The sequence below is a fragment of the Poecilia formosa genome, unplaced genomic scaffold (genome assembly GCF_000485575.1).
Source record: "Poecilia formosa unplaced genomic scaffold, Poecilia_formosa-5.1.2 Scaffold409, whole genome shotgun sequence".
NCBI classification, from domain to species: domain Eukaryota; kingdom Metazoa; phylum Chordata; class Actinopteri; order Cyprinodontiformes; family Poeciliidae; genus Poecilia; species Poecilia formosa.
Window position 1 is genome coordinate 177,260 of NW_006800348.1, and position 7,549 is coordinate 184,808.

Sequence of the window (7,549 nt, forward strand, 5' to 3'; positions counted from 1 at the left end):
AACATCAGACATCTCAGTCCAGAAATGTGCAGTTCTAGGCACAGCCAAGATACTGCGCAGAACCCTCAAGCTCCCAGGCCTCTGGTAGAGGACCCGAGCTCAGAGGATGAAAGAGACCACCCACGGAGGGTGAGAGGGGAATTTTTTTTAATATATATATTTTTCCATTGTTATTTGGTGTTGGACAAACAGAAGTCAGACGTTAGAGGCTAGTTGTGATTGACATTAAAAATACAAAAGCTATTTATGCAGCTGGTGTAAATGGACTTAAATTTTTATCACAATATTTCGTGAAAATATCGTGATAACAATAAAAGTGATGATAAGAAATATTTATGACTTCCTTTTTAGGTCATTTTCCGGCTTCGACTGGATGGCGCTGCAATCATAGCCCCGGAAAAAACAAGTACTGCTCCTGAAAAAAAATATATTTAACATTTTTATTACCTATTTTATTACCTAACAGTCATGTAAAGAAGAGTGATTTGTGTCATTTAACTGCACGTAAAGGCATTTAATCAGATTTTCAAATGTATTAATATTTATTGAAGCACATGAACAAAAGAAAAAAAAAACAGTGGAAGAAATTGTAAATACTAAAAATACTTATAACTTTGGGGATTTTAAACATTATTTTAAACATTATTAATTGGAAGTCAAAATTTTTATAAGAAATGTACCACGATAAATGATAAACAATGCGTTCACTGGCAGAGGTTGTAATTTTGTAAAATAATGCCATAGTATGTTTTGTGACATACTATGGCATTATATGGCAGTGGAAATGTATCACATTTCCACTGTCACCATATTGGAGTTTGAAGATGGTGGCTGAAGAGAAATATTGAACCTGTTCAAGTCAGCGGGTTCTCATGTTAATTTTCTGAAATGTACAAGAAGAATCCTTGTGAATTTGGGAAGCAACAAATTCCATAAAATTCCATTCAGTTCAATTCAGTTCAGTTCAATTAAATTATTTTCTGTTCAGTTCAATTCCCCAGTTTAGACATAAAGTATACAGACACAGTATTGTGAAAGTGTTATTCAATTCAATTGAGTTCAGTTGAGTTTGGGTTGAACTGATTCAATTCAGTTCATAGTCCAGTCCAGTCCAGTGCAGAACAATTCAACTAATTTACAGTTCAATTGAATAAGTTCAGTTCATTTCAGGTCCCCAGTTTAGACATGAAACATAACTTTCTTTTAGTGAAAGTGTCATGAGCTTTCCTAACTTCATTTACGATTGCAAATAAATAGATGACCACTGAAGGACTTGTTGTTGGAGACCGATGCTGGAGGCAGCAGCGTAGCAGAGTTGCTGCCTGACGAAGAGGAGGGGCCCTCAACCTGGAATATATCGAACCTGGAGCATATCAAATTCCCCATTAACTGAGAACGTGAAATCCTGTAGAAGTGCTGCCTTACTATTCACATCAGCAGTCCTTTATCTGCAGTGCCATAATTTGTGAAACTCAAGTTGTACCTTTAAACTTGAGTAACTGGAACAAGCTGTTCTTGCGTGGCCTGTACCTGTCTTCAGAAATGATTCACAAATGATAGATTGTGAAATAACAGGCAGAGTGTTTGCTTTAGGAGCCAGCGGCAATTGTGGATGTCGTAATTCATTGTGACTGGAAGACTCAAAAATGCTTATTATACTAATAGGTGAAAGTAAACAAAAAATGTCCGTTGTAGCTGTGAAAAGGAAGGGCTTGTTCACTGAACAAAGTCCAGTTGTGTCCATTAAGCTCTGAGTATTAAACCGGCCATTAGCCAACGTGATGTATAGACGCCTTACGACAACTTCCAGTTACTGCAGCAGAATCTTCTGACAAAATGATAGAAATCTAACTTTAAATCAGAAAGCTTTACTGCAGGGGATGAAAAAATTGAAGAAGTAATTCTAAAACATACCCCTGCTGTCAGTACTTTGTGCAGCAGCATGACGGCACCTGGTGCTTCAATATTTCTCAAGACTGGAGCATTCAGAGAATGATCTTTGACCATTCCTAGTTGCACAATCTCCCGAGATCGTCCAGAGTCCGGGTTCCTCTACTGTTTTTCACTTCTCCTCGGCTCACCCCGAAGGATTTCTGTTGGTCTGTAGCATTTCTGTTTAGGGTTAGTCATGTTTTCAAACATTTTCCTAAATGACCTGGTAAAGACCAGTCCTTTGGCTTTTTCTTCATACAGAGATTCTGGACCCTCAGATATTGGGAAACGATTGCTTTCCGGAGGCGAGGACCCTGTTGAAGTTTGAAATTTTCCCAAATCGCTGGCATTTGACCTTGACATATGTAATGCACCAGTCTGACACTGTGAAGGTTACCAGAAATTGCCTGTGCTGTATAAAAAAAAATAAAACCATCCTTCACTACGAAGAGAGAAGAGCCGAGCCAAACAGGTTGGCTGTTGGTGTTAATTCAATATTTCAAAGTGTGGCCAACACAGACCACACTTTGGTGGTCGCTGTCATTGCTAAAACTCTAATTCTAAAACATAGCAAAAAAAAAAAAAAAAAAAAAAAGAATGATGTCAAATTGACAAAATTTGTCCCTTTTCTTTTACATATTGGATGTACATTTAAGATGACGGCGATATGTTGATGACTTGAGAGCTAAAACTAACGGTAGTCATCGTCAGAGAGCAGGAAGGATTTTATGCACGTGACATCACAATGCGTCTATAGCTACAGTTATGGAAAGACGGACAGTGTCACTGTCTTCATTTTCATATTAATTAACACTTAAAGTTTTTTTTCCTTTTACCTCAGCTAGATCTGAAGGCACAGGTCATGAGCAACATCTCCTTAAGTTACAGAGGTTTATGCAACAGGAAGCGAGTTACGCCACGCTGTTTTGAAACTACTCCTTGAAAAACTGGGTTTGCCTCAGTATTCTTTGGAAATACTTGCATAAAAGACCAACTGTTGCACAAATGCTGATCTAATCTGTACAGCAGGAAGATAAAACAGAGTACAACATGCCACAGTGTGACTCAGGGCTTCTCTCGCGTTATGCTGAAAGCAACAGGAGACGCTGGATGTGAGCGTGAACGCCGAACGTCTTGTTTTCTCAGGATGATGTATGAAAAGCATTTGCGGATCAAGCAGCTAAGGATGAAAACAACTTAAAGAGGGGAGGAAGTTCACAAGTTCAACCAGTTCGAGCTGAATTCTTGACATAGTAGCTGGAAGCTAACACGGAGCCGCTCACCTTCTGTCCTTGACCTGCAGGGCGAAGAGGGCAGATAAGTGAGCAAACAGAGCGTGTTGTCTCAACTGACAAACATCTCACATCTCAGCAGAACGTGACGTTTCCACGAAGGCGTTCAGTCTCAACCAAAAACTACAAAAACAAATCATTAAACAATAACATTTTTTGAAATATTAGGATTTAGATCATTTCAGATCAAGAAGGTGATCGTCTTCATAAATGTAGACGAACTTAAATTTTTAGTTGATTAGATTTTAATTCAGGTTGTTTCAGCTAAATCACATAATGACTGAAAGCACCAGCTCTTTGACATGACTTCTAAGGTCCATGCTTATTTTTTACATCTGAATCGATATTTCTGAAGCAAGCTTCTGTTTGAAGATCATAAAAAGTTAATATCTTATCTGGATTAGATAACTCACATGCTTTCTTTATTCGGTGTTACTCCAGATTACTTGGTCACAAGACTCTAAGCAGCTAAGTGGACTTCTAAAGTAGGTTTTGAAAAACACCTCTACTCTTCGGTTCTCTACTTAAAGAACTGGAGTGGTTCTCGTGAACAGGGAACAGTGGAAAAGCCACCCGATGGTATTAAATTCACAAAAAGTAGGATTTACCGAAACCACTGTTGCATTTGCTGTTTGCATTGCTTTACTTTTACAGCATCGCTCCAAAGCAGTTTTTCTCTGTCCTCTGACGACTTTTCAGATTTCTGTCTGTCCTCTTAACAATCAGTAAGATTGTTACCACTGCTTCCATCTTCTCCTGTAGTTTTGTTTTCTATGTTTTCCAAACTGTTAATAGTTAGGATTAGTGTTAATAGTTGTTAATAACAGTGACAGTATTTTCTTTTTCTCTTTAGTGTGGCTCTGCTTAAAAAATATATCATAAACTGCCATAATTGATCAGAATGTTATCAATTCGTTATTCATTATCATGAAACATCGTAAAACATCATAAAATATTCAGAATTATAAAGAACTCATGCTTACTTTGCATTTTTAAGTCAAACGGTGTCCTTAACGGCTCCAGTGGCTATTGACCAATCAAAATGTTGGAAAGAATGTAATGCGTCATCCAAATAATCAGTGACAATGTGTCTTAGAAATTGAAAAGAAAAATTGTGAACTGTTTGCAAGGCTAGAGGAGACAAAATGTTTGCCTTTTTAAAATATTTCTTCTTTCAGACATTAAAATAAGTTAGCGATATCCGACTATCTGGATATTACATTTAGAAACACATTTATCATCAGATTTTGATGGGATAACACATTGAAAAAACACAACAACTCTTTTTGCATTCAAATCGTGGAATATATCAGCCTACGGAGCTCCACAGAGAAAAGCCATCATGTGAATGCTGGGGGTTTTAAGTCCCGCCCCTTTTGGTTCCGCGGTCCCAGCTGCATGCTCTGAAAGATCACCAGCTGAAGGGCTTTTGATTTCTGCTGCTGCTGTTTGGTGGCGAGAGACTGATGCTGCTCCCTTTCTAACGGCTACATTTTAAGAAAGACTAAGAAAAACATCATTTCTATCCATCATATATATTTTTTACATACAGTATTTTAAGTGTTGCTGTTACTTTACTGAACACAGAACTACCTGTGTGCTGCTTAGCAATACTGCTGGTGTCGTCACGATGCAGATCTCAGTGCAGCTTCTCAGAGAAAGATAAACTTGGTTCCTCCAGCCAGCAGTCTGTTTATTTAATCCTGTGAAAATTACGCACACATGATTTCAATAAGGAGATTTTCAAAAGTGGTTTATTGTTTCTTTAATCCCACCAAAGCTGTGCTCATCTGAGTTTCGAAAGGCTTGCGCAGAATTTATCTCCACAGCTTGGAGTCACATCACTCGGTGGAGACAGCTAGCTGCTGAATCCCAGTTTATTATTTCATTGTGTAATGTTTTTTCTTTTTTTTTCTACCGTGTCAACATCCAGCAGCGTTTCATCCAGGAATTTATTGGTTTTCAATACAATACATACTTCAGCAGACGGTTTGTCTCCAAATTTATTGTATTGGTAAACAACAGTGAGGTATTTCTGGGAAACCGGAGGAAATCGTTGGGACGCAACGTCTTCACATGTGACTGGCCATTTTTACGACACAAACACTTCAGGGTTTTGATGTTTACTGATGTTCTTCTGTCAAACGCAACACCATCCAATGATTGCAAAAACCTAACAGTTAAATATGTGATAGATTTAAATGAAGTTGATTTTTCACATATAGTATGCATAAAATAAGGATCTAATAATGTGATATTATTAGATCCTTTATTAGAAGGTAAAATTTCTAATTAAACCCCCAAATTGAATGTTTTCATATTTGCTGTGCTGCGGTCCATTATAACACACTTTCATCTCTTGCTATGCTTTCTCAAATAGATTTTAATAAATGGATGATCGCAGTGCACAGCTGTTTATTAATTTGTTTCATGTAGTCATGAAACTTGCTAAGAGTTTTAAAAAATGACAAGTATATCCATTGAAGCCACGCATTTTCATTCATCTTCAAACAATCAAATATATGAATATTTTGGGGCAGTTTTTTTTGTTGTTGTTTTTTTTGTTTTTTTCGCTGGCCAGTCATCACCATTCATCTTCTCTGGGTGGGTTCTATGTGGGCAGCAGGAAGGATGGAAATATCTGCGCAGCGTTCTTGCCAAGTGGGTGGCAGAGACAAGACTTCCAGAGAGTCTGTTTACGCCAGCTGACCGGTTTACCAAATAAAGCATCCGAGAGTCAGACAGAATCAAATGAGAGGAGTTGGCAAAAGACAACGAGGGAAGACAGATTACATAAAGCGCGGCTTCCCTCGAGGCGCTGCTTTAAAAACTGTCTGATCACAGCAGGGAGATAAGGAGGCAGAACGGGCAGAGTCACCCAACAACTCAGGGCTACGCAGACACATCCAGGCTCCTTTTAAAGGGCCAGTATGATGTGCTGTGGAAATTTGAATGAGAGTCTGTTCCAATAACCAGAGAAAGATTAATCTATGTCTTTATTTTCATTCAAAGACCCGTCTCATTGAACACAATCAGTAGAAGACCCCATATGATCATGTGATCACGATTATATAGACACAGCAAAACAGAACACACCCCAAGTCTGAACTTATCTCCGTTAACCAGGTGGATGACAGCGACACGACTTTATCCACCGTCATGCAACTGCCCCTCATCTCACTGGAGGGAACAATTTTTAGTTAAGACTTTTCGTTGGAAACCCACACCCTGCATGTACGAGAGCTGACAAGGACTCCTACAGAAACTTCTAGTTCTTCTTTATCAATCACTTGTAGCTTCAGGCTCTCTCACACTTACACAGAGACAAAGACTGAAGAAAAACATTCATACACACAAAATACTGTCAATCCTTATTTAGATTAAACTAAAATGAAATGGTTAAAATGATATTTTCTATCACACAGCGTGTCTTCCAGGGTTTTATAGCATAATCGAGTGACTGTCACCTTCAGTTGTTCTAGGCTCTAGGTATCAAATATGACTTGAAGAAAATTTGACTTCAATATTTAACGCCTTCAAATTGGGCCTCTGTCTCTTTAAGAAACTTGTTCTTTCTGAATCTCTGCCTCCAGGAAGTCGTCACAAACATGGCTCCTCTATTAACCCTTTAGTGACGTTTTTACCAGTGTTGCTCTGAGAAGCAGCTCCTATACAGAGCTCAGCAGACGCTCAGTTCCACCAGGTGTTTGCTAATTGCTGCTGGCTAGTCTGAAGGAGCTGAGGAGTGATGGTGAGGTGGAAGCTTGGAAGCCGCTGCTTTGTCCTTGAAGGCGGGGCTAGGTCCAACTAGGCGTTTTTGCACAGCTAAATGTTGTCACGAGATTAAAGGATTTCTCAAACATGCATAAAAACATCCATCCATCCATCCATCCATCCATCCATCCATCCATCCATCCATCCATCCATCCATCCATCCATCCATCCATCCAAATTCACTAAAGCCTTCTGCACATCCTGAGGTTTAGACTCGAGTCTAAATCTGTTAGACAGATCTGTTTTAACATTTAACAGACTATTTTAACTTACCTCTGTTTAACTTGTCTATTTTTGCATATGTACAGCACTTTGTAGACATTAAATTATTTTAAAGTGCTTTTATAAATAAAAGTGGTATGCTGCGGTATGGTAATCTAATGATAAATATTTGTTTAATGAGCTTCACATCGTCATGAATTAAATTATTTTTATTTAATTGTTTATTTCTTCTAATTCCTCTACATTGTGTGGTACCCTATCAAGTTCTTACTTGTCATCACGGAGATGTTTAAAATTAATTCAGTGCTACTCACCCCAATTATAAATAT